We start from the raw sequence: 11125 nt of genomic DNA, 5'->3' as shown, positions 1-11125 counted from the left end.
GTAAGTTCTTCCTACAGCAACTTTGTGACATATCTCTGCACTGATCACTTAGGTGATATAAGAATTTTATAAGCACTGCCTACAGGGAATATTGACAAATTTCTGCACTGATCACCTAGGTGATGTAAATCTTGTCTACCCTGTGCCCAAAGGGGGCATTGTGAAATATCTCTGCCCTGATCACCCAGGTTATTCAATTCTTGTCTAGGATCTGCCTACAGGAGGTATTGTGAAATATCTCTGCACTGATCACCTAGGTGATGGAATTCTTGTCTAGGCTCTCCCCACAGGGGTGTTTTCACATATCCCTGAACTGATGACAAAGGTGATGTAACACATGCCTAGGCATTGCCTACAGGGGACATTGTGAAATATCTCTGCACTGATCAACTAGGTCATGTAACTCTTTTCTAGGCTCTGCCTACAGGGGCTTTGTGACATATTTCTGTACTGATCACCCAGGTGATGTAACGCTTGTCTAGGCTCCAAGTACAGGGGTTATTATGACGTATCTCTGCACTGATCACACAGGTGATGTAACTCTTGTCTTGGCTCAACCTACAGCGGGTATTGTGACGTATCTCTGCACTGATAACCCAGGTGATGTAACGTTTATCTAGGCTCTGCCTAAAGGGGCGTTTTGACATAGCTCTGCACAGATCACCTAGGTTATGTAACTCTTGTCCACTCTCTGCCTACAGGCGCATTGTGAAATATCTCTGCACTGATCACCCAGGTGATGAGACTCTTCTCCATACTCGGCCTAGAGGGGATTTGTGACATATCTCTGCACTGATCACCCAGGTGATGGAAGTCTTGTCAAGGCTCTGTCTATGGGGGTATTGTGTCAAATATCTGCACTGATCACCCAGGTGATGTAACTCTTTTCTAGGCTCTGTCTACAGGGATTTTTGTGACATATCACTGCACTAATTACCTAGGTGATGTAAGCCTTGTATGGGCTTTGCCTACAGAAGGCTTTGTGACATATCTATGCACTGATCTCTGAGTTGCTGCAACTCTTGTCTAGGCACTGCCTACAGGGGACATTGGTACGTATCTCTGCACTGATCACCCAGGTGATGAACTCTTGTCTTACATCTGCCTACATGGATATTGTGACATATCTCTGCACTGATCAACCAGGTGATGTAACTGTTGTATAAGCTCTGCCGACAGGGGAATTGTGAGAGATCTCGCCACTGATCACCCAAGTGATGTAAATATTGTCTAGGCTTTGCCTACAGGGGGCTTTGTGACATACCTTTGCACTGATCACCCAGGTGATGTAACTCATGTAAGTTCTGCCTACAGTAACTTTGTGACATATCTCTGCACTGATCACTTAGGTGATATAAGAATTTTATAAGCACTGCCTACAGGGAATATTGACAAATTTCTGCACTGATCACCTAGGTGATGTAAATCTTGTCTACCCTCTGCCCAAAGGGGGCATTGTGGAATATCTCTGCCCTGATCACCCAGGTTATTCAATTCTTGTCTAGGATCTGCCTACAGGAGGTATTGTGAAATATCTCTGCACTGATCACCTAGGTGATGGAATTCTTGTCTGGGCTCTCCCCACAGGGGTGTTTTCACATATCCCTGAACTGATGACAAAGGTGATGTAACCCATGCCTAGGCATTGCCTACAGGGGATATTGTGAAATATCTCTGCACTGATCAACTAGGTCATGTAACTCTTTTCTAGGCTCTGCCTACAGGGGCTTTGTGACATATTTCTGTACTGATCACCCAGGTGATGTAACTCTTGTCTAGGCTCCAAGTACAGGGGTTATTATGACGTATCTCTGCACTGATCACACAGGTGATGTAACTCTTGTCTTGGCTCAACCTACAGCGGGTATTGTGACGTATCTCTGCACTGATAACCCAGGTGATGTTACGTTTATCTAGGCTCTGCCTAAAGGGGCGTTTTGACATAGCTCTGCACAGATCACCTAGGTTATGTAACTCTTGTCCACTCTCTGCCTACAGGCGCATTGTGAAATATCTCTGCACTGATCACCCAGGTGATGGGACTCTTCTCCATACTCGGCCTAGAGGGGGTTTGTGACATATCTCTGCACTGATCACCCAGGTGATGGAAGTCTTGTCAAGGCTCTGTCAATGGGGGCATTGTGTCAAATATCTGCACTGATCACCCAGGTGATGTAACTCTTTTCTAGGCTCTGTCTACAGGGATTTTTGTGACATATCACTGCAGTAATTACCTAGGTGATGTAAGCCTTGTATGGGCTTTGCCTACAGAAGGCTTTGTGACATATCTATGCACTGATCTCTGAGTTGCTACAACTCTTGTCTAGGCACTGCCTACAGGGGACATTGGTACGTATCTCTGCACTGATCACCCAGGTGATGGACTCTTGTCTTACATCTGCCTACATGGATATTGTGACATATCTCTGCACTGATCAACCAGGTGATGTAACTGTTGTATCAGCTCTGCCGACAGGGGAATTGTAAGAAATCTCGCCACTGATCACCCAAGTGATGTAACTATTGTCTAGGCTTTGCCTACAGGGGGCTTTGTGACATACCTTTGCACAGATCACACAGGTGATATAACTCATCTAAATTCTGCCTACAGGAGCTTTGTGACATACCTCTGCACTGATCACTTAGGTGATGTAACACTTTTATAAGCACTGCCTACAGGGAATTTTGACAAATGTCAGCACTGATCACCTGGGTGATGTAACTCTTGTCTACCCTCTGCCCAAAGGGGGCATTGTGAAATATCTATGCACTGATCACCCTGGTGATTCAACTCTTGTCTAGGATCTGCCTACAGGGGGTATTGTGAAATATCGCTGCACTGATCAACTAGGTGATGTAACTCTTGTCTAGGCTCTCCCTACTTGTGCGTTTTCACGTATCCCTGTACTGGTGACAAAGGTGATGTAACTCTTGCCTAGGCTTTGCCTACAGGGGACATTGTGACATATCTCTGCACTGATCACCCAGGTGATGCAACTCTTCTCTATGCTCTGCCTACAGGGGACATTGTGACATATCTTTGCACTGATCACCTAAGGGATGTAACACTTGTGTAGACTCTGCCTACAGGGGCATTTTGACATATCTCTGCACTGTTATCAGAGGTGATGTAACTCTTGTCTAGGCTGTGCCCACAGGAGGATTGAGACATATCTCTGCACTGATCCCGAGGTGATCCAACTCATGCCTGGTCTCTGCCTACAGTGGCATTTTGACGTATCTCTGCACTGATCACCCAGGTGATGTAACATTTTTCTAGGATCTGCCTACAGGGTGCTTTGTGACACATCTCTGCAATGATCCCCCAGTTGATGTACCGCTTGTCAAGGCTCTGCCTACAGGGACATTGCGATGTATCTCTGCACTGATCACCTAGGTCATGTAACTCTTGTCTGGGCTCTGCCTACACTGGCATTGTTACATAACTCCGCACTGATCATCTAATTGATGTAACACCTGTCTAGGATCTGCCTAAGGGGACTTTGTTACATTACTCTGCAATGATCATCCACGTGATGGGGCTTTTGTCTAGGCTCTGCTTAAGGGGGCATTGTGACATATTTCTGCACTGATCACCCAGGTGATGGACTCTTGTCTTGCGTCAGCCTGTGGGGGCATTCTGACATATCTCTGCACTGATCACCCAGGTGATGTAAAAGTTTTATAAGCTCTGCCTACAGGGGAATTGTGAGAGATCTCTCCACTGATCACCCAAGTGATGTAACTATTCTCTAGGCTTTGCCTACAGGGGGCTTTGTGACATAACTTTGCACTGATCACGCAGGTGATGTAACTAATCTAAGTTCTGCGTACAGGAGCTTTGTGACATATGTCTGCACTGGTCACTTGGGTGATGTAACACTTTTATAAGCACTGCCTATAGGGAATTTTGAGAAATGTCTGCACTGATCACCCAGGGGATGTAACTCTTTTCTAAGATCTGCCTACAGGGTTCTTTGTGGCATATCCCAGCAATGATCACTCAGGTGATGTACCACTTGTCAAGGCTCTGCCTACAGGGACATTGCGATGTATCTCTGTACTGATCACCTAGGTCACGTAACTCTTGTCTAGGCCCTGCCTACAGTGGCATTGTGACATATCTCTGCACTGATCACCCAGGTGATGTAACTCTTTTCTAGTCTCTGCCTACAGAGGGCATTGTGACATCACTCTTCACGGATCACCCGTATTATGTAACTTGTCTAGGCTCTGCCCATGGAGGCATTGTGACTTATCTCTGCACTGATCTCCCAGGTGGTGTAACTTTATTCTAGGCTCTGCCTACACGGCATTTTGACATATCACTGCACTACTGACCCAGGTGATATAACTCTTGTCTAGGCTCTGCCTACAGGGGGCCTGTGACATATCTCTGCACTGATCACCCAGGTGATATAACTCTTCTCTAGGATATGCCTACAGGGTGCTTTGTGACATATCCCTGCAATTATCACCCAGGTGATATAAGACTTTTCAAGGCTCTGCCTACAGGGGCATTGCGATGTATCTCTGCAGTGATCACCTAGGTCAACTAACTCTTGTCTAGGCTCTGCCTACGGTGGCATTGTGACATATCTCTGCACTGATCATCCAAGCGATGTAACTCTTGTCTAGGATCTGCCTAAAGGGACTTTGTGACATAACTCTGCACTGATCATCCAGGTGATGGGGCTTTTGACTAGGCTCTGCCTAAGAGGGCATTGTGACATATTTCTGCACTGATCCCCCAGGTGACGGACTCTTGTCTAAGATCTGCCCATGGTGGCAATGTGACATATCTCTGCACTGATCACCCAGGTGATGTAACTGTTGTATGAACTCTGCCGACAGGGGAATTGTGAGAGATCTCGCCACTGATCACCCAAGTGATGTAACTGTTGTCTAGGCTTTGCCTACAGGGGGCTTTCTGACATACCTTTGCACTGATCACCCAGGTGATGTAACTCATCCAAGTTCTGCCTACAGGAGTTTTGTGACATATCTCTGCACTGATCACTTAGGTGATATAACACTTTTATCAGCACTGCCTACAGGGAATTTTGACAAATCTCTGCCCTGATCACCTAGGTGATGAAACTCTTGCCTACCCTCTGCCCAAAGGGGGCCTTGTGAAATAACTCTGCACAGATCACCCAGGTGATTCAACTCTTGTCTAGGATCTGCCTACAGGGGGTATTTTGAAATATCTCTGCACTGATCAACTAGGTGTTGTAACTCTTGTCTAGGCTCTGCCAAGAGTGGCGTTTTCTCATATCCCTGAACTGATGACAAATGTGATGTAACTGTTGTCTAGGCTCTGCCAACAGGGGCGTTTTCACATATCCCTGAACTGATGACAAAGTTGATGTAACTCTTGCCTAGGCTTTCCTACATGGGACATTGTGACATATCTCTACACTGATCACCCAGGTGATGTAACGCTTTTCTAGTCTCTGCCTACAGAGGGCGTTGTGAAATCACTCTGCACGGATCACCCTTGTTATGTAACTCTTGTCTAGGCTCTGCCTACGGGAGCATCGTGTCTTATCTCTGCACTGATCACCCAGGAGATGTGACTCTTGTCTAAGATCTGCCCAGAGGGACATTGGGACATATCTCTGCACTGATCACTTAGGTGATGTAAAACTTGTCTAGGCTTTGCCTACAGTGGGATTTATGACATATCTCTGCACTGATCACCCAGGTGATGTAACTCTTGTCTAGGCTCTGCTTACAGGGGGCATTGTGAGATATCTCTGTACTGATCACCCAGGTGATGTAACTCTCACCTAGGCTCTGCCTACAGGGGCATTTTAACATATCACTGCACTGATCACCGAGATGATGCAAGTCTTGTATAGGCTTCACCAGCAGGGGGCATTGAAAGATATCTCTTCACTGATCACCGAGATGATGTAACTCTTTTATAGGCTTCACCGGCAGGGGGCATTGAAAGATATCTCTGCACTGATCACCCAGGTGATGCAACTCTTTTCTGGGATCTGCTTACAGGGGGCATTGTGACATACCTCTGCCCTGATCACCCAGGTGATGTAACTCTTATCTAGGCTCTGCCTACTGGAGACATTGTGACATATCTCCGCACTGATCACACAGGTGATGTCACTTTTCTCAAGGATATGGCTACAGGGACATTGTGACATCTCACTGCACTGATCACACAGCTGATGTAACTCTTGTCTAGGCTCTGGGTACAGGGAGCTTGTGAAACATCACTGCACTGATCACCCAGGTGATGTAAAACTTGTCTAGGCTCTGCCAACAGGGGCATTGTGACATATCTCTGCAGTGATCACGCAGGTGATGTAACTGTTGTCTATATCTGCCTACTGGCATCATTGTGGCATATTTCTGCACTGATCACCCAGGTGATGGACGCTTGTTTGGATCTGCCTATGGGGGCATAGTGACATATCTCTGCACTGATCACTCATGTGATGTAACGCTTGTCTAAGCTGCGCCTAAAGGGGAATTGTGACAGATATCTCCACTGATCCCCCAGGTGATGTAACAATTTTCTGGGATTTGTGTACAGGGGGCTTTGTGACATATCTTTACACTGATCACCCAGGAGATGTAACTCTTGTCTAGGCTCGGTCTACAGGGGTTTGTGACATATTTCTGCACTGATCGCCCAGGTGATGTAATCCTTGTTTACGCTCTGCTTTCAGGGGCTTTGTGACATATCTCTACACTGATCACCTAGGTGATGTAACTCTTGTCTAGGCTCCACCTACAGGGGGTATTGTGACGGATCTCTGTGCTGATCACCCAGGTTATGTAACTCTTGTCTAGGCTCCACCTACAGGGGGTATTGTGACGGATCTCTGTGTTGATCACCCAGGTTATGTAACTCTTGTCTAGGCTCCACCTACAGGGGTATTGTGACGTATGTCTGCCCTGATCACCCAGGTGATGTAACATTTATCTAGCCTCTGCCTACAGGGTCGTTTTGACATAGCTCTGCACAGGTCACCTAGGTTATGTAACTCTTGTCCACTGTATGCCTACATGGGGCATTGTGAAATATCTCTGCTCTGATCACCCAGGTGATGGGACTCTTCTCTGTACTCTGCCTAGCGGGGGATTTGTGACATATCTCTGCACTGATCACCCAGGTGATGAAAGTCTTGTCTAGGATCTGTCAATGGGGGCATTGTTTCAGATATCTGCACTGATCACCCAGGTGATGTAACTCTTGTCTAGGCTCTGTCTACAGGGATTTTTGTGAAATATCTCTGCACTGATCACCCAGGTGATGAAAATCCTTTCTAGGTTCAGCCTACAGGATTGTTTTGACATATCTCTGCACTGATCACCCAGGTGATGTAATCCTTGTCTAAGCTCTGCCTACAGGGGCATTGTGACAGATCTCTCCACTGCTCACCCAGGTGATGTAACAATTGTCTGGGCTTTGCCTACAAGGGGCTTTGGGATACACATTTCCACTGATCAAACAGGTGATGTAACCCTTGTCAAGGTTCTGCTTACAGGGGCTTTGTGACATATCTCTGCACTGATCACCCCTGGGAGGAGACACTTGTCTACACTGTGCCTACAGGAATCTTTACGACTTATCCCTGCACTGATCACTAGGTAATGGAACACTTGAGTAGGCTCTGTCTACACGGGAATTTTCACATATCTCTACACTGATCACCTAAGTGATGTAACCCTTGTCTAGATTCAGCCTACTGAGTGTTTCTGACATACCTATGCACTGATCACCGAGGTGATGTAAATCATTTCCAGGCTTTTTGTACAGGGGACATTGTGATATATCTCTGCACTGATCACCCAAATGATGCAAATCTTCTCTAGGCTCTGCAGGGAGGGAGCATTGTGACATAATTCTGAACTGATCATCCAGGAGATGTAACTATTCTACAGGCTTTGACTAAAAAGCGTCGGAAGCTGTTGGGTGAGCCTCAGCCAGAATTTCACAGAAGGACAAGGGCACAGCGAGGCCAGCGGTCTCCCTTCCACGTCAGCCGGAGTGTGCAATGAGCGCTGTTCTAGCCAGGAGGCCGGCAAAGAGTGCTAGAGTTCTGCATTCCGCCACCAGGTGCTCCATGGTGGCAGCTGGGAGGCTGCAGGGGCACCGGCGGGCGGGCGATGGTGGCGCGGATGCGCAGAGGAGGCCAGCCACCATAGGGGTATCAGGTCTGGATGCTGCGCGGGCCGATTTTTTTGCGGGATGGGTGTCTCCACCCAGCCCAGGGGAGGATGCATTTTCCGGGGCTGGGGGGTGGGGGTGGGGTGGGTCCGGTCGGGCGGGGGTGGGGTGGTGGAAAGGCATAAGAGCTCTGCCGGGGCTGCTCCCACAGCCCAGGTGGCTGCCCGCAAACTCGCTCTTGCGCAGTAGGTGGCCCACCTGCTGGGACCTGGGCCGGCTCAGGGATCCTCGGGATGCACAGGAAAGAATGGCAGTTCTCCGCTCTGTGGGGTCTCCCACTGGGCCTATTCCTAGAAGGCAGGAATCCCACGCCGGTCAGCCCAGTGGAGGGGTCGGGGGGAAGACACGCCCCTGCATAGCGGGCCAGGTGTTCCCTGCGAAACAGAGGCCAACGCCCTGCCCCGACCCGACCCCTTCCCAACCTCGCGACCTAAATCTCCTCCAGTAGAGCCCAGTATTCTTGCTCACTGAGGGGTGCTTCCAGTGAGGTGGCCTCTTCCAAGGCCTCCAGCTCCCCCGGGGCTTCCACTTCTAGGAAAGATTGCGCCTGCTGCAGAAACACCGGGCTCGCCAGGAGCTCATCCAGCAGCAGGCCAGAGGGGAGTGCAGAAGGCCGCCCCGGCTCCTGGAGCGCCTGGGAGGGCGTCGGCATGCCTTGCATTTGCCCCTGCCACGAGGAGAACACTGGGAGCGCGGGCTGGCGAGGTGGAGCTGCCCCGGCTTGGGGTACCCATGCTGCCCCAGCGACCTGGGGACCCCTGCCCCAGCACCACCACGGACTCCCCTGGGACGCGGGTGGTGCAAGCACACCTTGGCCCTGTGGCCCCGCTTGAACGGGCCTAGGCTGTCCCACCACGCAAGGGCCCGGCAGGCCGTCACGCTGCGGGTCCCGGTCGTCCCGGCTTTTGCACGGTTGCGGAGACCACGGAGGAGCCTGAAGATGGGAGAGCGCCCCTTCCGGTGGATCCGGGGCAGCGTAGGCAAAATCCCCGTGTGCCGGGGCAGGTTGAGAGATCCCCTCTGCCGGCGCCGCCTGGCTGGCCTGGAGTACAGGGACGGCCCTCACTCCCTGGCTCACGAAAGCCACCTGTGGGAGAGCCCCAGCTTCACAGGGTACATGGGGTGAACGAAGCCCCGTTCCCCACGTGCCGGTGTGGGCCAAGGCGACCCACGAGGGAGCAGGGTGACAACCGCCATGGGCCGCGTTGCACAGGCCGTCTGCCTGCGTTTTCTCCCTGCCAGCCTCTCCCGGGTGCCTGACCCTTCAATTCTGAAACCAGATCTGAATCCTGGACTCCAGGAGGCCCGTCTCTCTGGCCAGCTCTTCCCTGGCAGTGATGCCTGGAAAGCAATTCTACTCAAAGCCTCGGAGGAGCAGGGCGGTCGGGGATCCGGTGATGGCGGTCCGCTTTTGCCTGCCTTCATGCGGGCAGCGTCTCCCGGGCCAGGGCTAAGATTCCCACCGGTGCTGCCTCAGCTGGCCTGACCTCTCATTCTGAAACCAAATATGGACCATTGGCTCTGGAATGCCGATGGCCTGGGCCAGCCGTTCTCTGGTGGCAATACCCGGGTACATGTTACGCTCAAAGCAGGCTCGCAGGGCCTCGCTTTGGCTCGGGGTGCAAACGAGTCTCCTTCGCCGTCCCTGTCCCCGGGCTTTGGCGGGGAGGGTGCCATCCGAAGATTTCAGGAGGGCCATCGCGGGGAGCCCCGGCCACGATTTCACAGATGGGCACGGGCAGAGAGAGGCCGGCAGGCTCCCACGCACCTCAGCCGGACTGCACTGCGGCAGGTGCAGCCAGGAGGCCTGCCCGGACAGCCAGCCATCCGCTATTATGAAGGCCCACAGGCAGGCAGGCTCCACCCCTTCATGAATGGCGGTGAGCCCTGGGACAGCCCGCCACTCCCAGGAAGGGTCCCAGGGCGTCGAGGCCTGCGGCCGGTGGGTGGGGGGTGGGGGGGAAGGTCGTGGTGATTGTGGTGGTGGGGCCTGACAGACAAAGAGGAAGGGGGTGAGGGGGAAGGGGTGAGAGGGGCGCGTTTCGGGGGCTGGCTCTCCGGACCTCTGCAGGAATCCCGCGGGAACTGGAAGCTGCTCTCTGGGCCCCCACGCGTCTTCAGCAGGGAGAAACCGGCCTGGGAGGGTGGAGGGGAGTGTGGAACTGAACCTCCGTGAGAGTCTTGAGTGCTCCAGGCCCTCTCTCCGTGAAGGAGGCAGTGCCTGTGGGTGTCGCCATTGCCGGGACAGTCTCACACACGCAGGCGTGTGGCTCTTGTTCATTTCAAAGTAGGAGACCAGAGCGAGACCCCAGAGAGAAGATCATCGGCGTGATGGCCTGACGATGGATTCCCATGTGTGGCAACATGGGGAGTGTGCAGTGTGGCCGGTTAGGAAACTGGCAAGGGGAACGAAGGCACCATGCCAGTCTTCCATCCTTCCCTGCATGTTTTCGGGTGTCCGCAGAGCTCCGGGAGCAAACAGTCATCATGACACTTCTCTCAACTGATCAACAAAGTGATGTAACTTTTGTCTAGGCTCTGCCTACAGGGGCTTTGTGACATATCTCTGCACTGATCACCCAGGTGATGGGATTATTGTCTAGGCTCTGCCCATGGGGACATTGTGACATATCTCTACACTGATCACCCAGGTGATGTAACTCTTGTGTTGGATCTGCCTATGGGGGCATTGTGACATATTTCTGCACTGATCACCCAGGTGATGGGACTCTTATCTAGGCTTTGTCTATGGGGGCATTGTGACATATTTTTGCACTGATCACCCAGGTGATGGGACTCTTATCTAGGCTTTGTCTATGGGGGCTTTGTGACATATCTCTGCACTGATCACCCAGGTGATGTAACGCTTGACTAGGCTCTGCCTACGGGACATAATGAAATATCACTGCATTGAACACAGAGGTG

General features: G+C 51.1%; 1 pseudogene; it reads right to left on the bottom strand.

Moving 5' to 3' along the window:
• Positions 1-8630: 8630 nt before the first annotated feature.
• Positions 8631-9899, bottom strand: LOC134809728 (double homeobox protein 4-like protein 4; annotated as a pseudogene).
• Between the last annotated feature and the right edge of the window lie 1226 nt (positions 9900-11125).

Source organism: Pan troglodytes, chromosome 23, assembly GCF_028858775.2.
Source record: "Pan troglodytes isolate AG18354 chromosome 23, NHGRI_mPanTro3-v2.0_pri, whole genome shotgun sequence".
Lineage (NCBI taxonomy): Eukaryota > Metazoa > Chordata > Mammalia > Primates > Hominidae > Pan > Pan troglodytes.
The sequence above is the reverse complement of the archived record's forward strand: the minus strand, read 5'-3'. Positions and strand labels throughout refer to the sequence as shown.